We start from the raw sequence: 25,018 nt of genomic DNA on the forward strand, positions 1-25,018 counted from the left end.
CCTTGTACGATTTCAAGTCACGCTGCGTGAACCGCCCGTGCGTACATGTGCAGGAGTTCCCTCCTCACCTGCCGTCCCTTCCCCTACATCCTCATGAGCGACGCCTATTTATACCGGGTAATAGCACCCCCATACAAAGCCTACTTTTATTAGTCAAACACAGTGCATTTGCCAAAACACCCTTCATTAATCAAATCACCTCTGGGGGAGTAACAGAATATGTGTGAACTAAATGTTGTTCCCCCAAGAGAACCTGTACCTTCAGGATTTTTGGTTGTGTCTTTTAAAAAAGTTTTTTGTTTTTACACTAGTGGTGATGTTGGAGGAGTAATAAAAGCTAGACATTGTGGAGAATGAAAAGCACGCATACTCCTTAGTCTAAAAGAATAGCAGGCCAGAAGGCAGTCCATGTTTCTGCTGAAGGGCCCCTCGTCCCGCAGCTCACACAGGCACACCAGGAGGACATTCCCACAGCAACCGCGTTTCCTAAAAGAACACCAGGTGCCTTGCACCCTTTGCTTCCAAATACCACTCTCCTGTGTTTTGTTTTTGTTTAAAAAGAAAGAAGTAAGAAAGACAATAAAGGAGAATAAAAGCCCAAACAAACGACAGCAACTGAAGGTCAGCGCCTGCCCCGGGCCCGACAGACGTTTCCAGTTCTGCTCCTGTCTTCTGGTCCCCAGCCCCTGGGGCCCGGGCGGGCTCCTCGAGCATCTCCATCAGGCCCCTCTGGAAAGGCTCCTCTCCCTCTCCTCCTCCGCACAGCAGTCTCTTCATTTCAGGCGCTGAGTCACGGTGGCCACGGCGACGGCGAAGGCCTGCACAGCGGAGAAGGGGTACTGGAAGTCCAGGATGTACGCATTGCCGTCGATCCTTCCAAACTGCATCACCTGGAGGGCGAGGGAGAGAAGCAAAGACATTAAAGCACAAACAAGGCGGGACACAGGGCAGCCGGGTCTGGGCAGCACCTGTTGGAGGCAGATAGCATGGCCTGTGAGATGCCAACAAAAGTGACTCCGATCAAGCTTCTCGATCTAACTACGAGTTTGGTGGAAATAAAGGAGCGGAGGAACATGTTAAACAACGCAGTGGGGAGACAATGAGCAGACCTCAGGGCATGGAAAGCTCCACAGGTCAAATGAAGGGGCTTCCTCATCCAGGAAACAGAAAAAGGAAGAACAAGTAGGAAGAAGAATCTACAGGCTAAAAGGGGCTGACGAGAAATATCAACTGCAACTGTCAATGTCACTACTCAGAGAGGGACAGAATGCCACCGCCTCTTTCCCAAGCCTGCTTGCCCTTGTCATTTCAGTACTCATGGGACCACGTGACATGTATTATTATGCAACATGTTATGTACACTTATTTATTGTCTTTCTTCCATTTTTGTAAACTCCATCAGGATAGGGATTTTCTGTTTTCCTCATCGATCTAATTTCAGCACTTAGAGTAAGGGCTGGCAAACTCTCTGTAAAGGGCCAATAATATTTTAGCCTTTGTAGGTCATACGGTCTTTGTCACAACTGCTTAACTCTGCTGCTGCAGGGCGAAAGCAGCTGTAAACTATACTTAAGTGGACGGGCGTGGCTGTGTCCCAATAAAACTTTATTTATAAAAAGCAGCAGCAGCCGGACTGGCCTGTGGGCCATACTCCTGGCTCAGAGGATTGCCAGGCACACAGCAGGTGCTCAATCAACATTTGTTGAGTGAATTAATGAAAATGAGATTTAAATAGGAGAAGTGAAGGGAATTCCAGGATGGTGGAGGAGGGTAGTTCCAGAACAGTAGCTACACAGCAGGGCTGGGGCAACCGTTCCAGGTTGGAGCAGGAAGAACCGACAAATTACCCAATGTGTTTGCACCAAGAGGGGACTTGCATTCTGCCAGGGAATCCGCGAATGACTTAATAATAAATACACAGAGAAATTAGCAAATAAGCAAGCAAACAAAAACTGGGTAATTATTATGTCTGGGGGACAAAAACCACTCTCCAATAAAAAAAGAAATGTGATTAAACCATATCACATGGCTCAGCTCTGAACGGTACTTACTGGCATAAGGAGGTGACCAGTGACTACTGATTCAACTGGGAAGGGGGGTAGAGAAAGTTCACGTGTGTGTAGTCAGAGGGTGGGGGGTGAAGAAAACAAACCCTCACGTTCCTCAGGAAGAAGTCAATACACAATGCTGAAAACTGAAAAATCACCAAATAGTAGACACCCTGCTCTTTACAAATATGGTGGCAAATACCAGAAAAAAGCCAACAGAGGTGGAAGCACGCCCTCTGGGGGAGGCTGAGGTTTGGGAGCACGCAGGGGCCTGTTAGGGGTCCTCTCGGGTCTTGTAGAAGCATTTGACTTTAAAAAATCAGTACACGTGTTACTCTGATGAGAAATAGACAAGACAGCAAGGGGTACACTGAAAATCACAACTCCACTTGGCCCTGAGAGACACCAGCTGTTTTCCACATTTCCCCTGCGGCCTTTTGAGAAACGCCCCCCCAAGGCCAAGGCACTGATACCCGCCCCCCCTTTAAAGGCCCCCAGAGGCCCGTCAGGATGAGACAGCCGCGCCGTGGCCCCGGGCCAGGCTCTCACCTGCCGCCCCTCCAGCTCCATCTGGAAGTTCTTGGCCGACTCCTGGGTCACCCGCCCCCCGAAGTCCAGCTGGCGCCCCTGCGTGGCCTCGTCCACAGCGGCTGCTTGTTGGCCATGACGTGCACGAAGCCCTGGCTGCGCGGCCGGCCGTCCTCCCGCTCGCTGGCCCTGCGGCCCTTGGCCTCCTCCGGCTCGCCGGCCGCGCGCAGGCTGCGCTTGCCCTTCCAGCCCGTCTGGCCGCCCTGGCTCCGGGTCACCAGCTCGTCCCCGCTGACGCGCAGCCCGGGCTGGCTCTCCGAGCTGTCCTGGAACCCCTTCCTCTTGTTCAACTTCTTCCACTTCAGCTGGTCTTTCTGACTCTTCTCTTTCTTCTTCTCCCTCCCCAGGCGGGGGCTGGAGATCAGGGAATTCAAGTCGCTCCGAGTCCGAGCCTCCTTCTTCATCTCGCCCTCTGTGATGGCCTGAACGTTTCCCTCCTCGCTCGGCTGTCCAGGCGCTTCCGGCTCTTCTTCCCGAATGTCTCCGGCCGCTGGGGGACCGGACTTTCCGTCAGGGAGAGGACTTCCTGGAAGTTGTCAGCGGTCTCTACCATCACCTCTGTGCCCAGGTGGCTCTGGAGGTCGGCGGGCGGTGGGGACACGAGGGGCTTCTCCACCACCAAGTGTGCCTTGGGGGGAGCGTGCCCTGGGGGTTCTGCACGGGCGGGCATGCGCTGTAGGAACTCCAGGGGTGCAAGGCGACAGGTGGCGGCTGTAAACTCGAGCACGTGCTGCTTCCTGGATACATGGGGAGCAGGGGGCAGTAGCGGGGGGCGGGTAGGCGGGCTACAGGACCACGGTGGGCTCCTGTTGTGCAAACTGTGTCTGGGACAGGGTGTCTTTCGGGGAGCAGGGAGCCTGCACTCCCGGCAAAGGGGGGGTGTTATAGCTTCCTGGGTAGGGCACTCCCATCCCATAGCCCGTCTGGAAAGTGGCAGTCGGGCTGGTGGGCGACTTGGGGGAGACGAAGGGCACTCGGGACACGTCCAGGTGCTGGCTCTGACCTGCCATCAGAGGGGACAGTTTCAGGGGGTTGGGCACTGCAGTCTGTGCTGTCCTGTCCTGGGGAACCCAGATGTCCTCCCCCAGTACGGGGTCCCACTGGTAAGGGGGCGGCCGCTTCCCGGCCACCGCAGCCTCGGGCAGCGCGGGGTGCCGCAGGGGCTTCTCGACTGGACAGTGCTGGCCCAGCGCCTCGTCCTCGGGGAAGGCCGAGTTGACAGAGTGGGCGCGCTCGCGGGCGCCGTCGGGCGGGCTCAGGAGGCTGTAGGAGGACTGCAGGGACAGCGGGGACGTGCCGGCCGCATGCGCCCCCGCCCCCGCTGCACTGGCTGCAGGTGTAGAGGGCGGGCGGCGGCCGCGCGGGGAAAGGCGCTGCGCCCTTGGGCTTGGCCGGCGGCTGCGGCGGGGCGCGCGGGGGCTCGGCCAGCTGCGCCGCCCGCAGCGCCGCCTCGCGGTTGTGTCTGCGCAGCGCGGCGTGGATGAGGCTGCTGTCCGGCCTCTGCGCCGCGGCCAGGCCGGGCCCAGCGTCCCGGCGAGGGCGGGATACGGGGGCGGGTCCCCCGGTGGAATGGAGGTGGAATGGAGTAGCGCGGCCCCGTCAGGCGGTTCAGGGTCGCGCTGGTGCAGGGCTGGGGGGCCTTCTTCTCGGTGGCGTGAGCCTCAGGGTGGCCGAGCTGCCTGGGCCGGGGAGGGTGTAGGTGTTCCGGGCGCAGAGCATCGGCGTCCGGGGACGGCACACCTCCTCCACGTTGCCGCTGCTGTCGAAGGTGGTGATCCTCTCGTAGCCCAGGGGCGGCTGATGGTGCGCCGCCGTGGGGTACAGCGAGAAGTCGCCCTTCTTCAAGCACACGTCCACCGGGGGCTGTGGGGGCGGCAGCGGGGGCGGCGGCGCTGCCGTGGTGGGGGCGGCGGGGATGGTTCCTGGGTAGGGCGGTGGGGGCTCATCTTCGCCACCTGGACCTCCTGGAGGGCACTGAACACCACGGCGTCCCCCTCGGCGGCCAGCTGCGGCACCGGCCGCAGGGCCTTGGCTGGCTTCTGCAGGTGCTCGTGGTCTTGGTCTCCGTGGTCCACCACCGACAGCTGGATGGCCCCCTGTGCTGGCGGCGGCAGGGACAGCTGAGGGGGGTTCGGAATGATGCGGCCCATCTCCACACCTCCGAAGATCACCTGTCCGGGGTTGGAGTAGCGGTTGGAGATTGCGTATGGGTTGGCACTGTCACTTGCGTGCTCAGCTGCCCCCACGGCCGTGGTCTGATTGGTCAGGACGTCCAGCTGCACGTTCTGATTGGCCAACAGGGACTGCACCAGTCCTATGCTCTGTGTGGGGGCCGTAGCTTGAGCTGAGCTGTGCATGGGCGCGATGGGGATGTTCACGGTACACGGTGGGTTGTTCTCAGGCACGCCAGATGCTCCCGTCACTGGAAGATTAGAAAAACCAACTGCTTACAAAACAGTGCCATGAAACTGGGTCAGAATAAGCAACTCATCTAGGCCTTTTACGTATAAACTGTAATTCCTACAAACAGATGCCTTTGCGTGGGGAAAGCTGGACCCTTCCTTCAAGTTACACAAAGCTTCTCTGAAGTTTCTGGAAGGACACTGGCAATCGGTGGGCTCTGGAGCTAAGGGCATTGTCAGAGCATTTCAATGAATACTTCTGAACCTTCTGAGTGTGGTGCCACGTGTCTGAATGGTACTATGGCAAATAAATGTTTAAGGACACTTTTTACTCATGATGGTCATAAAACGGCCCATTCTTATGCAAGAGGAGGGCAGTGGTACAGTATGAAACTCCACTGAGGACTCAATGCCTAGGCTTCTGAGTAGGTTTATCCAGGGTTTTGGATTGGTTAGTGTGGGAAGTGTCGTGGGGCAGATGTGTAGCTGAAATTTGTACGTAAATTAATTTTCTGTAAATAGAACCATGTCAAATGCAGTAGAGAAACCAATGATAAGAATCCTTTGGCAGATCTGCATATGAGGGGAAGGATCATTTCCTAACTTTACTGCTTTTTAGCATTTCAAACAGTATATAAGTTAGAGCCACACTGATTAAAACCCTGTAAATCCACCCTATTTGCACACAGGAGGAGTTTAATGGAGTGTGCGTTTGAGCAATCATCTGCAGACCACACGCAGGGCCTCAGCGCCACTGTTCAGTACTGCCCTTTCTAAAGAGCCCACAGAGCACTGGAGGTCTGCTCATCTGGACCTAAGTGCCACGTGACTATGAACACGTGCGCAGGAAACAGGCATTAACAGGAAATTGCACAGGCTGGCTGACCTTTCACCAGAACTACAGAGGGAAGCCAGTAGTCCATCAAAAGCTAAGCCCACCCTTCGTGCCTGTGACAGACTCATCCCCCTTCCCTGGGGTCCTCCACTGAGACGTGACTGTCCCCTGGCTGCAAGAATCTAGGTCCTGTCTCAAGTTTTCTATGATTCCTGTTCAGATCCCTCTTCCAGATGCTCTCTCCTCCGTATGGAGTACTGAGGGCAGGCATCTTCCCCGCCGAAGGAGAGTCTCTCTGTTGCGTCACCAGCAGTATGTGTAAGCCCTGAGACAAATCATTCCTCCTTTCTCTGGGAAGCACAGACAGTGACGACAACAGCCGCAACAGCTGAGCACGAGAGAGCTAGATTAGCCACATTCCGGGAGAACGGAGGGCGCTAAGGGGAAAGTGTGAAAGCCACTTCTAAATCCAAGGTTCTGAAATAGCAGGAGAGCTGCTATAAAGCTCATGTGTGAGATTTCACCAAACTGCAGGTTTATGGGGTTGCAAAACCTCGCCCATTAGTCCAGAACATCTGCTCCACCCATGAGGAGAAAGTATACCTATCAGAGAACCAAAGACGGCTACTGTCAGAAAGTACAGTAGAATAATTTTACACGCAGAAATCTGGCTGAAGGAAGGTCAACAACGCCCCCAAGTTCAGAGCCCGAGTTGGGACGCGTGTCCCTCCCCATCCCACGGTGAGGTCCAGAGCCCCTCGTTTGAGAATGACAAGATACAGGAGGAGTCAGTGGCCGTGTACGGTTCCTCTGGCTCAGAAGCCAGAGGCTTTCAGAACCTTGCTTGGTTCTAAGTAGAGGAGCCTCTATATTTATAAAATTGCAGGTGGACTTTTTTGAGAATAGTTACATATAAATAATTGGTGGACTACTTAGAAATCATTCTAATAATCAAAATAGGATTCCCCCAGTAGAAAAGACTTAAATTAAGATGCTATGGATCTGAATGTTTGTAAGTTGAGATTTTAAAAACTTATACCAGCTTTGACCTTGAACTCAGACCTGGCCTCTATGCACTGAGACACACTCTGCACATTAGGAGAGAGATGTTCCGCCCCGGAGGTGGGGCAGGTTTGAGAAACTGGGCTCTGTGGCACCACAGGGAGATGCCATTCTCTAAGCAGGGATTGAAAGGATGAGGGCTAGCCTGGGGTCAGTGAGACTGGGTTTCAGTCCTGACTTGACTGAGTCCTGATGAGTCCTGTTAACTTCCCTATCTGGGCATATGACTAAGAGGACTACCGAGAGGATAAAGTGAGATGGTAGAAGTGCTCTGTGATCATGAGCCATCACGGCCACCTCATCGTCCTTGCTCTGGTAGCTCCCCTCCTCCCCAAACCAGTGACAGTAGGTGACCTTTCTCCAGTGACACGCCACCACACCCACCAACCTTACTGAGGAAGTTGTACCTTTTCCAAACCGAGGCAGCAGGCACGGACTGACATGTTGGCATTCTTGACTACTTACCACTCTGTCCCCGTCGCGACCCACTAACAGAGGGCTCATGACAAACCAGTTGATGTGTGAACACACCTGGTAAATCATCCTCATCTTCACTGACAACATTCGGGTTGAAGACAGGTAAATTAACATACTCCATGGAAATCTTCCGGACCTCTGGGAGATAGATGGTCATCTGCCGCGGCTGGAGATGCAGGAGGCTGGTTTTATAGATTACTGGTGGGAGGAGGAAAGCACGGTTAATAGAGACAAGCCAGAGGAGAGCCAAGGCATCAACAGTCATGGGAAGAGATGTGGGGTGACCTGCGTGGGCAAGGCCGGAGACTCTGAGATCAGCCCTCCACCTCCCCTGGCGCACAACTGGCCACCCCGGCCACGGACTGGATTCGGGAACAACAAATTCTCAGTCTAGCCCAGAATTAAAAACCTATCTTAGACAAATTCTTTTTAGAATGAGCTGGGTTATGACAAATGTATTTTTTAAAAATCCCATTTGCAATCACCAGGATAACTTGGTGGAAACAGTTGTGATAACCAGAGAGCCAAGCTCAGGGGGCAGTCAAGCAGCTACTGGAGGGCAGCTACGCGGGGAGCAGCAATGACACTCGGGCTGTATTCGGGACTGGATTCTGGGCTTCCTGACTTCCAGTTTCATGCTCAGGATAGAGAATCGCGGAGAACTTCCACACAGTTTCTTTAAATGCTAAGATTTAATTTCATTAACAGGGACCTTTAAGAGAAGGCCTAGACTGCAACTAAAATATTTAGAGAAGACAAAACAAGTTGAAAAATAATGAATCTGAATTTAAGTTTCACAATAGGTTAAAATCAGGATGAAACTGTCCCGTCAACTTTCTCTTATGTTTAATACTCTTTGCTGTGAGATATGTAGAGGTTCTTTAATTATTCCTATTCTTATTTTTTATTAAGATGAGCCAAGTTCTACCTGCGAGGCTGTCACCTCACAGCCTGGTGGCTGACTGGCCAGCACTCCCACAGCTCCAGGCCTTCTGCTCTGAAGCACCGTCGTAAGGCTGCTCCTTGGGCTTGAGTGGGCTGAGACGCCTTTTCCACGCCAGGGGTCGTTACAGGTCTTATTCATGTTTTCCTCTCTCTTGCCCACAAAAGAGAGTTTGAATTTTGTCTCAAACATTCTGGATGGTTCCATATAGCTTAAGAATTAATGCATTAAAGTGCTATTCTTTGTCGTTCAGATCGACAAAAGGATGTAAAATTAAAAATCTCAGGAGGGATGTAAAAAATAATATCAGTTGCCTCCAGGGAAAAAAACTAGGTGGTTGGGGGTGAGGATAAGAAAGATTTTTACTGTATATTCTTTTAAATCTTTTGAATTTTGAATTTATTCCACATTTTTAAAATTAAGAAATGCAAAAAATTAAAAACACAAAAATTTCATGAGCCTGATCATTCTAATTGAAGGAAACAAATTATTCAATGTAATTATCCAATTATTCAATATAAAATATCCAACAGCACTCACTTTTTGAATCTAACAGAGTGTCAAAGATTATTTAATAGGGCGCCATATGTAACAAACCCTCTAGAATCCCAGAGTTAATTTCTTCTCTCTAGTAGAATCATGTGGAAAATTCTTTTAGCTTGACAAATGAAAACGCTCTTTTTAAAAAGGTCAACGATTAGGACAATGATTTCACCGCAGTCACACACCAAGCTTTTGTCTTGGGCACTGAGATTCCTAATACAGGCCCTCCCATCTTAAGGTCCTCCTTGACTTCTTTATGGATCCACTCAACATCCAAGAACTAAGGGCAGAATGAGAAGACCCGTTGAGCATAGGTGCACGTCCATTCCTTTTGTCAACATTTGCTGTAGGCAGATGGCTAAATTCTCAGATTACAGGTGTGGGGTAACCATGCCTCTCACACAGTGGTTATTAGAATCACCATACATATCATGAGGGTGCTGCTGAATTACTGAAGAGCAGGCTTTTGTGGTCATGAGAGGGTTTCCCGGCTGTTGAAAACATGAGAGATTTCTTTCCATTATGTGAATGGATTGTCTATTGTTATTTTCTAAGTCAGTTTTATGTTTTACTTTTATTCTTTTTTTCCTTTGAGCTGAGAAACCTCAAAATGAAAAATCCAAATGCAGCACCATTTAATGTCTCTGAAGATGCATACACAGCAACAGGTCTTTTTAACATCTGCTTTGCAAGAACTATTTGTTTTAAAAGATCTAACTGTGTCTGAAACAACTCTAATGGGCAGATCCAGAATTTTTCAAAAACTATTTTTGGTAGGTTACACAGACCACATTCAAGATGGGGCCACCAGCCATCGGTGAACCCCACTGGCTAAGCTGGCCTTCTAGAGAGACGTGTGCGTGTTAGATGATCAGGCAATGTAGCAAGGTGGGGGACAACACAGGCCCTTAGCCCACACAGAGATGTGGCCATTAGGATGAAGCTGCTTTGAAAAGGACCTTCTGTCATTTCACTCCTTCGCGGTCCCCTAGTAAATATGACACGTCAGTCATTCAAGCAGATACAAAAGAGAAGGCAAATTCTGGGTTCTGCCCAGCCTGGTTCTCCCTGGGTTCCATTTTCCTCGATGTCTCAAACTTCTCATGGAGAGGATATTTATCTGGTACTTAGAAATGAAATCCAAAAAGATTTACCACTAAGAACTGTACTAACAGTCAGCCAACTTCTTCTTAAGGTCTTGAACACTTTCTTCTTGACTTTCTTCAGGAGTTTCTTCTGACTCAAGAACCTAAAGACACTGGTACCAAAATCTGTCCACAGTAAAAGACCAGAAATCAAAGTAACCAGAAGCCTATAAGAGCTTTGATAGAGATTTCGGCTATTTTGTCATTTTTGTAAGTCAGGGCTTGTATAAAAAAACGAAAACACCAGTGGCAAAAAAAGAATTTGAGTGATAATTCTAATTTTTGTGAAATCAGAGTGGCTACAGTCAAACTTTGGAGGTAAAATACATGCTCATCTTTTGGTGTCATAAGAGCGCATTTTCTACATTAGGCCACCAAAGGTTGAAATTGCTTATTCAGCCTGAGTTCCAACCGGGACAGTGGGAAGAGAACAGGACGCAGTTTTTACCTGCACCGAGGTTGGTTGGCAGGAAAGCAGCCAAGCCCACAATCTTAAATTTGGTTCCCCAGATATTAGACATGACCTGAGCAAGATAGTTGTGCTGTGGGAAAAAAAAGGAGAAAAATCACAATCTATTTCCATATTTTCTATTGATCACTCAAGAAGTAAGGACGTTAACACTTTTTGCTTAAAAAGCCACACGTGGGCACTGCCAGAAATATTCACTCTCTGTCATTCCACTGTTTTTAAGACCAGTAGCTGCCTACAGCATGTCAGGCACCCATTTGCAAGTGGTGGCTCAGCGAGCTGTCATTCTCAGGTTGGGAGTGGGGGCGGGTGTGTCCCGGTGTGTCCACATGTGTGTAGGTTAAAAAGGCACAAAAGTGATTTGGGCACTTTTTTCTTTACCTCTCCTTCCTCCCAGTCACTGAACCAGAGAGAGCACCTGGCTCTGAACCCATTTTCATCCTTGATATTTCTCCTGGAAACATCAGCTGCACTGATACCAGTATATCCCAAAACTACCCAATTATCTGTTTCTTATTCAATCAAATTTTTAAAAATTTAAGAAGTTATCACTATGCCCAAATCATGCATGAGTGTGTGTGTGTGTGTGGAAGGGCAATAATAAAGATGAATAAAATACAGCTCCTCAAAGAGCTTAGAACCTAATGGAGGAGAGAAGGCCTGTAATTATTTATATACAAGGAAGTGACTGAGAAATGTCCTAAGGGAGTTACAAACAAGATGCTCTGGGATTACTGTGGCTGAGCCAGGGGAGGAAGCCTTCACGACAGAGGGGAAGTTCTATCTGGAAGCACGTGGGCAGAAAGGAGGGTGAGGAGATGGAGCGGGTTACCCAGGCAGGGCAAAGGCACAAAGGCGGGAAGAGGTGAGTCAACAGTGTGGCTCTGGCACCTGGAGAGGAGGGGGTGTCGAGGAGGACAGGAGGGAAAGACAGGCCAGGCCAGGCAGTGGGGCTGTGACCAGGGATTGGCTCCTGCCGACACTGGAGTCACTGAAGGGTCAGAAGCGGCTTGAGGGAGCAGAGGTGAGAAGTGTGGCTGTGTCTCAACCAGAGCTACCTGTGAGGAGATTCCTGTGGCAACAGGGGGATGCCCGAGGTGGGAAGGAGGTCTTTCGGGATGTGGAGGTGACGGGGCATGGAGGAGGGCAGACAGGCTCTGGTTCTCTACGCCCGTGTCTGCAACTGCAGTGACAGGCACGGAGAGGGGGGACCGAGGGTTCAGCGGCCATCAGGCACACACTGAGGAGGGGAGCGGAGCGTTGGATTGGGGGACCACCCGAAAGCCGACACTACCTGAGTGATGTCTTCAAAGGGAAACTCTCTTCCCGTCAGGCTGGGCGAGCCAATGGAGGGCTTGCGCATCGGCAACCGTGGAGACCTGGAGATCTCCTGTGCCTCCCGGGACAGCTTGGGGGACTTCCGAGCCTCAATGTTGATCCTGCGGAGGCAAGGCCCCGAGGGTCAGGCGCCCCGGTGGGGGCAGCGCCTGCACTCCTGGCACTCCCTTCACTGTCCACCAGTCACGGTGGATGTGCCACTCCCAGGGGCCACGTCCCTTAATTTACCCAGGCCCCGCCCACCTGCTTCTGCCTTATGAACACGAGGAAAGAAGGACAGAACTGCATATCGAATAATATATATTCAACAATATAGTGAGGTTCAATCGAGTGATTCATTTGTAAAGAACCTCAGAGAATTAACTTTCTACTGAAAACTTTCTACTGACTAATAGTAAGTTTGGAATCGTCCACATGTCTTCTGCCAGGGGTCGCAAAATTCGTCCTGAGGAAAGTGGCGGGTGGAAGAGGCGTTTCTCACCTAAGTCCACAATGGCTTTATAGTTCCTAACACAGTGCTGGGATTTCAACAGACTTACCTAGCATATCCCCCCTGCAATACTGACATCAAATCAGTGGATCTAAGTTTTTCTGCTGCCTTTTGATCCTATGTTGTATCTCTGGTCCTCAGTTCCTTTGTTTATAACATGGGGACACATGTGTTTAACGGCAGTCTACCCCAAAGAGAGCGTTATAAAAGTGAATATGGTAAGGTTGATGACATTCCATGAAAGAAAAGCATTAAGCCTCACAGATACTGCTTGAGAGCTTGATAAGACACCTAGGGCTCCCGAAGTGTGGGAGGACAGGGGGACCGAGCTGGTTAAAGCTCTGAGCGAGGACAACTGGCCTGGCTGCTGCGTAGGGGCACTCAACACTGAGAAAGACGGAAGGAAAGAGGACCAGCTCCAGAGACCGCAACATCCGGGAGCTTTCCAGGGACATTTACAGGTGAAAGATTTGGTTGCTTATGTATTAAATGTCCTCTTCTCTTTACGCAATGGGAAAAGCCAAAACACTGTAAAAGTGTAGAAAAGTTCATAATTTTATTTGCAATTTTAACAAGCCTAGAATAAAGATGAAAAAAATAAATCAAACAGATTGCTGGATATCTGGATATCTATATGGGAAAAAAATGAATGTTTACCCCTAACTCAGACTATACACAAAAATTAATCTGAGGTGTAAAATTAATCCGAGATTTAAGTGTGAAGGCTAAAACTATAAAGCTTGTAGAAGAGAACAGAAGAATGTCTCATGATCTTAGGGTAGACAAAACAGGACAAAAGCATTTCCTAAACAGCACACGAAAAGTGCTAATCATAAAAGAAGAAATTCACGTTAGACTATACAGCAATCCATATATCTGCTAAAGGACTCATAGCCAGAATACATGAAAACTCCTACAACTCTAAATAAGAGAAAAACAACTCAATAAAAAATGGGCAAGGGGCTGGCCCAGTGGTGTAGTGGTTAAGTTCACGTGCTCCGCTTTGGTGGCCCGGGGTTCAAAGGTTTGGATCCCAGGTGTGGACCGACGCATTGCTTATCAAGCCATGCTGTGGCGGTGTCCCACATGAAGTAGAGGAAGATGGGCATGGATGTTAGCCCAGGCCCAATCTTCCTCAGCAAAAAGAGGAAGATTGGCATCGGATGTTAGCTCAGGGCTGGTCTTCCTCACAAAAAAAAAAAGGTGCAAAAGACTTGAACAGACACTTCACAAAAGAAGATATCCAAATGGCCAATAAACATAAAAAGCTGCTTAGCATCACCAATCATTGAAGATATTAGGATTAAACTACCATGAGATACCACTATACACCTACCAGAACGGATAAAATTATTTTTAAAAGATGACAATACTCTGTAGGTGAGGATGGAAGCAGCTAGAACTCTCATATACTGCTGGTGGGAATTTAAAATGGTACAACAGGCACCTTGGAACACTGTTTGGCAGTTTCCAATAAAGTTAAACATACGTCTACCCCGTGGCCCTACAACGCACTCCTAAGCATATACCTGAGATAAACGAGTGCATACGTCCATAGAAAGTCTTGTAGAAGAATGTCTACAATGGTTTTATTCATGATAGCCCCAAACTGGAAACTACCAAACATTCAATTGGTAAACGGAATAAACAAATTGTAGTATATTCATTACAATGGAATTCCACAGAGCAAAAAAGAAAAACTGTTGATACATGCAACAACATGAATGAGTCTCACAATCATTATGTTGATTAAAAAAAGCCAAATAAGAAAATAGGACATGTGGTTTGACACCATTTATATGTAGCTCAAGAGGAAGCAAAACTAATCTATGCTGACAGAAGTTAGAACAGTGATTACTCTAGGGAGTGGGTGTCGAATGGGAAAAAGTACAAGGGAACTTTCCGGGATGATGGAAATATTCTTTATCTTCAACTGGGTGGTGAATACACTGGTTTACCAACTGCATGATGCATTATGTGTTTACAATCTGGGCAGGTACGTATCTGCACGTACATTAGACCTTCATTTCACACAGCATCAAGAATTTTAGAGCTAGAAGGATCTTAGTGAAGATCTGCTCCACCCTTTAACTTCACAGACAAGGAAACTGGTCTCCAGGTCATGGATCAACGTTACATTCTGAGGTTACAGAGCCCTCGGTGGCAGGGTCAGGACGAGCAAGGCAGGGTTTTTTATCTATGACACTGCAGGCCCTTCCATCTGCTTTTAGCTTTTTGCCACTCTTTAGGACAAACCCTTAGGATAGAAATTTTTTGTGTTTGTGAAGAAGATCAGCCCTGAGCTAACATCTGATGCCAATCCTCTTCTTTATTTTTTTGATGAGGAAGATACCCTGGGCTAACATCTGTGCCCATCTTCCTCTACTTTATATGGGACGCCACCACAGCATGGCTTGACAAGCGGCACATTGGTCTGCGCCCGGGATCCGAACCTGTGAACCCCGAGCTGCCAAAGCAGAGCACATGAACTTAACCGCTATGCCACTGGGCTGGCCCCCCAAACTTATTATTAGAATACTATTTTTTCCAATTACAGCATCAAAGGCATTTAATTCGGCATTCCTTTCAACACATTACATACACTGTAAAACCTCTGTCTTACCGTTCTCAGACCAGAAATAAAAACAAGTAAGCCAGAAAGCTACGGCCGCCCCTGCCACCCACCACCAGTGCTGACCCCTAGAAGTTCTGAGGGTTCAGCAAACTTCTTCCTGGGGATCTTTTGCTGTCCTGAAGGGAAGAGTAAAGGAAAGCTATAATTATCACAGGCAGATCTTCCAGACGACAGACTTGGATTGCCTCTTGCTATGCTCCTCTGGTGTGGGTTAATGGGATCCTGCTGCAGACACAACACAGACACACCTCCAGAGGCTCAAAAAGGGAGCACGCCCCTACAGACCAAGATTACCTTGGGAGTTTGGGTGATTTGCTAGCTCGGGAGATTTTGGGAGATTTCTTGGCAGCCCAGTCATCACTCAGTTCGATGTCACTGGAGTCTGAGCAGTTGCAGCTGTCGATCATGGTAGAAATCAAGCTGTTTCCATAGATTTCATCGGGTAAGATACCAAGCAGTAGATTTTAGGGAAGTGACATCAGTTAGACCCTCACAACGATCATTACTAGGAACTAAGTACAGCCTGACCCTAGAGGCCACCGTTTGAAGTCTAAAGGTTGAAACAGAAAGGAGCAGAGCATTGTCTTCCTTTTACATTTTTATGCCATTATATTGTCTAAGCAAAAGTAGTCCATTACTTCTACGGTTAGCAAATGGGGGTGGAATTTTAATGCCTCTGGAATGTACAACAGTCTGGCACTGTTTACTGTGCCAAACCTGGCAACAAAACGGCCGCGCTATTGTGCCTCACCACACACCAGGCTCCATCTGGGTTCACACGGGCAGCCTGGGAACCCAGGCTGGGCAAGGGGCTTGCTGACTCACTGACTCCCCCAGAACCTGCTTCTGCCCTGGGACCGGGGAAGGCCCTTGTTGGTTCTGGGCCTGCTCTAGACTCAAGACCTGACAGAGTCGGGTCCATTTCAGGGACTCCGAGAAGTTTATGTCTGGCATGTCAGAACCGTCTCCTGGAACCGCCAGAAGGATGCTTGTAGGGGGAGAGGGGGTGGCTATCCCACCTGCTAGAGGTGCCTGCCTGCTTCGAGCAACGGCTGGAAGAAGACCTGTGTGGCAGGACTTTCAGTGGGAGCTTTGGGTTCTCCTGAGGGTGCCTGCGTGGAAGCCACTCAAAACAACCTTGTCAATTGGCCATTAGGTAGAAGATTAGAGGCCCCAAGGCAGAAGACGACAGATGCAGCAACGGGGCCATCACAAAACTGCAGAGTAGATGAAGTCCATGTTTAACATCCTCCTCAAAACCCCTTCTCCTTTGCTGCCTTCCTCACACGGCCTCACATCCCCTCACATCCCTTCACCACCCAAACCCTGCTCTGCCCCACCCCAGGTCTGCCCTCACTGGAAGTACCTCATTCTTCAAAATCGCTTTGTTTTGCTGACAAAAGCCTCATTCCCTCAAGGCTCCAAGAGCCTTGCCAGGCAATAAAAAAGCTGCATCATTCAATCACAATGAAATAATTTATAGACTGTGAGCGATTTTACCATTCAAAAGGGCTGTTTACATCTGAAAGAATGAGTTTGTAATCCAAACTAATCTCTGTTTCTGAACACGTGGAGGTGACATCTGTGTGGAGGTGACATCTGTGAACAGGGCCTCTCTGAGGGCCCTGGAGGCAGAGCAGAACAACTTGGCGTGCTACTTGGAAGGAGACTAGCTGACGCCCGATCAGTGTTACTACATCAGCCTCTTCTTCAACTACTTCCTGAATCAGAAGGCACGACTCATGAATCCAGCAAGCTGGAGTGGTGTGCATCTGAGTTCCAGCAAATAAAAAGGCTTAATTCACACGCCCCAAGCAGTGCTTTACATTATTTAACTTAGGAGCCCTAGATCAAAGGAAGCTTGGCCACCATTCCAAAATGCATGTAAGCCCACAGAACGCTTCCCCTGTGTTCACGAGCACAGAGCCAGTTCACCGACCTGAGGAAATTCAGTAATGTATTGTCCACTCAACACCTGATCGACTTGCTGATGCCGGGGTTTTGTAATTGCTGGATGTCATACCCTTTGCTTTTTTCCTTTACTCACGTCTTAGTCTGTGTGGGCTGCTATACCAAAATACCACAGACTGGATGGCTTATAAACAATAGAAATTTACGTCTCACAGTGGGGAGGCTGGAATTCCAGGGGATCAGGGTGCCCGCATGGTGGGGTTCTGGTCACGGCCCTCTTTGGGGTTGCAGACGGCTGACTTCTTGCTGTGTCCTCTCATGGCAGAAGGGGCTACTTTCTGGAGCCACTTTTATAAGGCAATAATCTCATGATTATAAAGGCTCCGTCCTCATAACCTAATCACCTCCAAAGGCCCCACCTCCTAATTCCATCACACTGGGCATCAGGATTACAACATACGAATTTAGGGGGGCATAAGCATTCATAACCACTTTTATTCTATTGTCTGTCTCCCCAACTAGTGGAAGGAGAGTTGCCTGTCTCACCTCCTGCTGTAACTCTAGAGACCAGAACAACGCAGAGACTTGATAAATACTTCCTGAAAGAAAAACGAGGTCTCTCCCTGCCGCCTGGCTGCACCCCAGACTAACTGCAGCAGGATCCTGGGGGTGGACGCGGGCACTGTCGATTTTTAAGGCTCCCCGGTGATTCCCATGAGCAGCCAGGGCTGAGAACCACTTGCCCAGGAGCAGAAGGACTTCCCCATAGAACAGACTTAAAGGGGGCGGCGTGAGAAGAAGGGAGTTGCTTTCTGAGACAAGCCCCAAGTCCTGCTTGTTCAGTGTTACAGTTACACACTTGGAGGCTCATCACTCTGCTCCCTGTCATCAACAACTAGAAATTCAGTGCAGCACATCAGAGTAAGACCCAGGGAGCCTGGGGGTGATGGACATCTGTACCTCTTATTTCTAGAGATTCTGTGTCATTAATTTATCATGAAAATTCTGGAAGAAACATACAAGTTGTAGAAAAACGTAAGTTGGGATTCCTCTTTGAGACCAGAAGGCTGAACTGTACTGTTTGGGGCTTCACATCCCAGTTTTGTCAGTTTGCAAGAATATGCTTATTTCATCTGGGTTGAGGCCTTTTCAAAACACACAACCCAAATCAGGTATCTTTTTAGAATTTTAAAAAAATCTTTAAGCACAGTTTCAAAGCTTTTAAATAAAAGTTCTGTCTTAGTCTGCTTGGGCTACCATAACAAAATACCACAGACCAGGTGGATTAAACAAGAGAAATTTATTTCTCACAGTTTGGGAGGCTGGAAGTCTGAGATCAGGGTGCCAGCATGCCAGATTCTGGTGAGGGCTGTCCTCCTGGCCTGCAGACGGCCACCCTCTCACTGTGTCCTCACGTGGGCTTTCCTCAGGGTGTGTGTGTGTGTGTGTGTGTGTGTGTGTGTGTGTGTGTGTAGGGAGATCTCTCTTCCTCCTCTTACAAAGCCACCAATCCTACTGGATTAGGATCCCACCCTTACAGCTTCATTTAACCATAATCACCCCCTAAAAGCCCTGTCTCCAAATACAGTCACATGGGGGTTAGAGCTTCACCATATGAACTTGTGGGATGGACACAATTCAGTCCATACATTCCGCCCCTGGTTGCCCCCTCAGTCATATCCTTCTCCCACGCAAAATACATTCATTCCATCCCAACACTCCCAAAAGTCTTAACTCACTCCAGCATTAACACTAATGTCTAAAATCCAGAGTCTCATCTAAATATCACCTGAATCAGAAATGGGTGAGAGCCAAGATACGACTCACACTGAGGCAAAACTCCCTTCCAGCCGTGAACCTGTGAAACTAGACAAGTTACGTGCTTCCAAAACACACAAGACGGCAGCGGGCCAGGCACAGGGTGACATTCTCATCCCAAAGGGAGACACAGGAGAGAAGGAAGGGCCCCAGGCAAGTCCAAAGCCTAGTAAGGGGAATTTCTAGACCTTAAGGCTTGAGAATAACCCTCTTTGGTTCAATACTCTGCCCTCCAGGCCCACTGGAGTGGCAGTGTCACCCCACAGCTCGAAGTGAGGGTCCCCACGGCTCTGCGGGGCTGGGGTCTTGTCCTGAAGGCTCCGGGTGGAGGCTGTCTGGCCTGCTAAAATTGAGGCAGTGGCCCTGATGACCTCTGAATCGCTTTTGGGGTCATTTTTCCCTCTTGAAGAATAGTGCATGTTCCTAGCCGACCAGCTCCATCATCCCGTCCTGTCAAATCCAGGAAGTCAACAGCCTTCCATCGTCTCAGCCTGTATGGACAGGCTGAGAACTTTCCAAATCTCCAAGTTCTGGTTCCTTTTTGCTTAACAATTCCTTCTTCAGTGTGTCTCTCTCCTCTCTCATTTTACTATAAGCAGTTAGGAGGAACCAAGCCAATGCTCCAAAACTACTTAGAAATCTCTCAAATATCCAATTTCATTTGCTTGCAAGTTTTATCTTCCACAAAACACTAGAACACAGTTCAGCCAAGTTCTGTGCCACTTTACGACAAGGATCGCCTTCCTCCAGTTTCCAATAACATGTTCCTCATTTCTGTCTGAGACCTCACCAGACATGGTCCTAATATCCATAGTTCTAATGTGTACCTCAAAACCCTTCCAGCCTCAACCCATGACGCAGTTTCAAAGCTGCTTCCACATTATAGGTATTTGTTACAGCAGTTCCCCACTTCTTAGTACTAAAATCTGTGTTAGTCAGGGTTCTCCAGAGAAACAGAACCAATAGGAGGCAAATACATATACACACACATACAGAAAAAGAGAGAGAGAGCATAAGGAGTTGGCTCACGTGATAATAGAGGCTGACTGACAGGCCCCAAGGTCAGAGTGCCAGCCTGGCTGGGGTCTCGGCTTGTGGATGCACACCTTGCTGTGTGCTCACGTGGCCTTTCCTCAGTGTATGCGTGTGTGTCGAGAGAGGGCTCTCCCTCTTCCTTTTCTTATAAGGCCATCAATCCTATCCAATTGGGACCCCACCTTCCTTAAAAGCTCTATCTCCAAATACAGTCACATTGCGGATTGGCGTTTTAACATGTGAATTTTGGGGGGGACACAATTCAGTCCATAGCAAGCTGTGACTAAAGATTTCCTTTGGAAAATTTGTGAACTTTTGCTAAACAAAAATTATTGGGATTCATGCTATCTATTATAAAAACACATACTGGTAATTCTGAGAAATACATTTGTTAAGTTACTTGGGGGACATTTACAACAGGGGATCAAAAACTTCAGAGCATAGCAATCCCCTGGGGCCCCCACTAAGTTGCAGATTTCTAGGCGTCGCCCCCAACATGCTGAACCAATCTAAGGGGCAGGCCTAGGAACCTGTATTCAAGTAATTATCCCAGGCGATCTGCGGGAAGGTGGCCCGTGGACCACATCTGAGAAACGACATGGAGGACTAAGAGAGTTCATCAGCTTCTCACGACGAGCAAGTCCTGGCTTCTCAAAGCCAGGAACCCTCTCTTCTCTGAACCAGGTTACATCTACCACTCGGTTGGCAATTAGTCACGTTCTGCCTTGTGACACATCGTCTATTTTTGTCTCGAGGTATTTAAATCTTGACTTTTTTATTGAACTTTTCAAGTGTTAAGTTGTCTTTCACCCAAAAGGGATCATGAACTCCCTGAAAGCAGAGATGCCCCGGCACTGCTTCACAACCACCTCGAGGAGACTCGAGGACCGTACAAGGCAGGCACTCAATACGTCCCACCTATCTGCTTTGCTTTACAACCTTTTCGTTATAAAAACACAACACCTCCTTCCCCACAGGCCTGTTAGCAACCGGGCCAGCCTGTGTTGGGAGGAGCTGACAAATGTGACCACTACGGAGAAGCAGGCTGGGACGCTCAGGTCAGGTCCACGCAAGAAAGGTCTTAGGAGGCTGCAGCCTTGTCCCTACAGCACAGCCCCCGCTGCTTCTGTCCTGTTCTTCAGTGGGAAATGGACGCACAGGAGCGGGGGAACAGAAGCAAGCTCTTCACATAAGTTCCCGTCAACACGGAATCCGAGCATAGGTTTTATAAAACTGCATACACGGGAGGAACCTTAGAGACAACGACCCCGCTGAGAACCGGTGATGCGCCCTCAGGTTCAGGACCTTTCCCAAGTCCCCCCATCAGTCATCTCTAACCGCCATGGCTCCTGTCTTCTCTCTTCCCCTGAAACTGCAACTTCCTTCTAAGTTCACATGCACTGCTCTCTGGCTTCTCTCACTTTGCCTTCCTTCCTTCTGAATCTTCCCTCTCCCTCCTTTCCACCTGCCTCCCTACCAGCCTCCAATTCTTCTCGCTCTCCCTGCTCTTGGTACTAGGTCATCACATGACTCAAAAGACGAAATAACTGACTAATATCCAATTTTTAAAGTATAGTTTCACTGCTTTCAATTTTACACGGTAACACTGACAGCAGAATGTTGCTACAGATGCAGAGCATTCCAATAAAGAAAAGCAGACAGCAAGTGGACCGACTGTAAAATACTGAGGTGGGCAAGTGAGGCCAAGGTTGAAAAAGCCCATTGCACGTGACACTCGGCTAACTGGTGATGCTACACGGCGCAGCGGCTTCAGGGACAGAATGGGGGAGAGGCCAGTCTAACGGGCGGGAGAGGGAACAGGAGATGGGAAGTGGAGAGAACAAGTATGAACTAATGAAAACAAATCTAATTCAACCCACGTTGTCCCACGGTCAGGCGCTTGCCAGGCACTGGGGGTACAAAGATGACTCAGTTCCCTCCCTCCGGGCCCTCAGGATTCAGGGACTGTGTGCCCCGAGGGATACCAGCAGCTCAACTGACTGACGGGCGATGGGCACAGAGGGGACAGCTGCTCACTCTGCTCTAGGTGACCGGCAAGATTTCACAGGGAGGCGGGGGAACGTTTGAGCCGGCAGGTACTGCTGGCAGAGGCCACAGGCCTCCACAGTGACTACAAACAAAAAGAGCAAAGTCCCTTCCCTGGAGGCTCACACTCTAGGGTCCCAGAGAGAGGTGCGCAGTGAGCCCCCTGAATACGGCAACGGAGTCATGAAGATTGGTATAGGAGAGTCTTTAGAAGGAGGGAGTGACTGTCATGCGAAATCTTTACGGGCCAGCAAGAAAGTCTCCTTGGTCATCAGCTAAAAAGCAGCTAAGGGTGGCTTAGCGAGCGCAGAAGCAGGATCCCCGCAGGAGGCTGAGGAGCAGGCTGAAGGTCTGAAGCGTTTAATCCTGTCACTCGCTCTGGGGGGCAGCGACGGCATCTCACTACTGTTTTGACGGTCTCAACAGCACATTCAGGCCCTCAGTGGATACCTGACAAATAACTGAAAGAGGAGGCTGCCATTCCCAAAAGACCCGTGCCAGCCTCCCCTTGATGACAGCCGATGTCTCCTCCCCCCACAGCCCCAGCCACACGGAGCCTCAGGAACGCTCTTAAAAACCCGTGGGAAAGTCCACTTAGGGAATCTAACTTCAGTAGGATTTTGGAAGCGGAGTAGCTTCAGGGATGTTCCACGCTAGCCAAACGTTCACAGATAGGCGTTACCTGTGCGTGGGCAGTCAGGAATACCAGTCCGCACCCCCCGAGAGGGGTCTGCAGTCCCTGGCGAGGCGCCCCCCTGCGTTGCTGTCTGAGCGCGGGTCCGTGATGACGAGCTCCGGCGCAGCTGGCTGACGCGCCGCCCCTCGAGGACGCGCACGAGCCCGCCCAGGTGCTCCAGGCAGAGCGTGTGGCACGGGCCGCCCACCTCCGGGCCGCGCTCTGTGCGCTTCACGGTGCGGCGCAGACGCTCGTTGCCGGCCGAGGGGCAGCTGACAAAGTCGCGCGTGTTGTCGGGGTCCGGAATCGGGGGCTGGAGGCAGGACGTGGAGAGAAAAGAGCGTGCACATCACTGATTACCCTGGCGGAGCACTGGCTGGCGGCTCGGGGAGGGTTAACTCTGCGGTGCGGGACAATGACTCCCAACTCTGGGCGCACGTCACAACCTCCTGGCAGCTTTCAGAGACCTCAGCCCGGATCCCACCACAGACGATGGAACTGGAATCTTGTGGGGGTGAGCCTGGGCACGTGTGTGTTCTAAAAACTCCCCAGGCGATTTTAACGAGCAGCCAGGGTCCAGAATCACTGGTGTGGAACCAAGAGTGTAAAGCAACTTGAAGAAAATATCACAACAGATTCTAAAACTCGGATGTTTTAGGAAAAAATTAACCAAGAAGTCAATCTGATACTTAGAAGCAGAGACAGAAAACAAAAAAGAGAACACAGGAAGCAACCTACATGCAGAGGGCCAGAGGGAACGGGGAACCCACACTGGAACAGCCACAGGCAGGTCCAGTCCACATACCACCATAGCGACAGACCAGTTCTCAAGCTCCAGTCAGCATAGAGGACGCTGACAGCGAGGGCTGGGTGAGGGCCGCCCCTCCGCACAGTGATGAGGAGAGCAGGCCCCGGGATTGACAGGGTCCCATCCTGACCGTTCCCCTAACGAGCCACAGAGCAAGTCCCTCACTTCTAAGAACGCGTTTCCTGCTTTCTCAAGAGGGGATAACGGCAGCATCTGCCAGGGAGTCAGGACTGAACAAGGCAGACTGATCATCAGGACGACAACGGCAGCCACGCTCGGGATACTGCCTCTGCCATGAGAAAGCTAATGCCTATCACACAAGGTGACTCTCTTGTGGACACTAAGGGTGATGCTAGGGACAGACTGCGCGCGTGGGAGACCGAGGTGGGACTTTGCGGAGCCGCACACCTTCATCTTGCAGAGGAGCAGACGTGACTTCTGTGCTCCTGCTCTGGGACTCTCGCCTGTGTTCCTTGTCTCGGCCCTCCTCTTGGCGAGCCTTCGGGAACAGGCAGCCAGCACGAGTGAGGAAGGAGGAGAAGGTGAGTGGAAGGGCTTCACCTTGATGGTGGGGATGAAGGCAGTGGGGAGGTGGGAGCAGAGGCGGGGGGGCGGGGTCAGCTTGCTGACATCCTTGTCCTCTCGCAGGGCGCTGGCAATGGCCTGCTGGCACAGCAGCTGCAGGCCGGACACGCGGTGCTCCACACGGACCACGTACAGGGCTGGTCCTGATGCCATCAGCAGCCACGAGTCCCGGTGTCCCCAGCAGATGGAGATGATGGGGCGCTGCCAAGAAGTGAAGGGAGACTACGCTTAAGCTGTCGCTCTTGTAAGCAAAGATCATGCACGCTTGTGTCAAGCCAATTCAAGTGACCTGATAGTTCATGAGGATATTGGTTTTAAAAAGCACAAGAGAGGATGTTACATACCATATTACAAAAATTCAGTATTTCCATTGAAAAGCAGTTAGATCCCCAGGCCACAGCACAAAGCACTGGAAAAGTTTTACAAAGTTCTTTTACACGTATTATCTCATTTAATTTGGTGCCATAAAACCTAACTTAGCTCTTATGACGTTTCTCCCAGGAGATGCAATCAGCCCGGGGGACTGTACTGCATATTCCTTACTGAAGCTCTGCTATCTGGAACCCCAAGTAACTGGTGGTAGGTATTCCCATGGCTTGGGGAGGTGGTGAGGAGGCAGACCAGACGGCTCTTCCCTTTTGTCCCGACAGGGAGCATTTTAGAGTCAAACCATCACTGGATTTGGGGTCATGAGCTATGTGACCTGGGAACTATGATGTAACCCTTGGAAGTCTCCTACTTTCTCATGAGCAAAATGGGAGCTGTGAGGACTAAAGGAGATGAAAGACGTCAAGTGCTCTGGGACCTATCACCAGTTATAACCCATAGATATTAAGTCACTGTTATTCTCAGCCATCCTCGAGCTGATGGGGCAGAAAGAAAGTAGAAAGCTATCTGGAAAGGGGAGAGAGGGGAACACAGCCCCTGTGGCAGCTGCTCGAGGGGTCTGTGGCCATCATTTGCTTTGAAAAGGCAGGCTGAAATCCAAATGTGCAAGTTAGAAACTAGTTGTACTGAAAAAAATCCAAAGCTTTAGGGGTGCCATCTGTGTAAGATGAGCCAAGGAAGAAAGAGGGAGGTGGAGGGAGTGATGGAGAAGCAGCGAGGGAATTTCTTCACTCCGATCTGGACAGATGGAGTTCTAATTTAATGAGGTCTTGAGGG

General features: G+C 49.9%; 1 pseudogene; it reads right to left on the reverse strand.

Moving 5' to 3' along the window:
* Positions 1 to 773: 773 nt before the first annotated feature.
* On the reverse strand, positions 774 to 24,155 carry LOC131402492 (tubby-related protein 4-like; annotated as a pseudogene).
* Positions 24,156 to 25,018: the final 863 nt, after the last annotated feature.

The sequence above is a fragment of the Diceros bicornis genome, unplaced genomic scaffold, assembly GCF_020826845.1.
Source record: "Diceros bicornis minor isolate mBicDic1 unplaced genomic scaffold, mDicBic1.mat.cur scaffold_117_ctg1, whole genome shotgun sequence".
Taxonomy (NCBI): domain Eukaryota; kingdom Metazoa; phylum Chordata; class Mammalia; order Perissodactyla; family Rhinocerotidae; genus Diceros; species Diceros bicornis.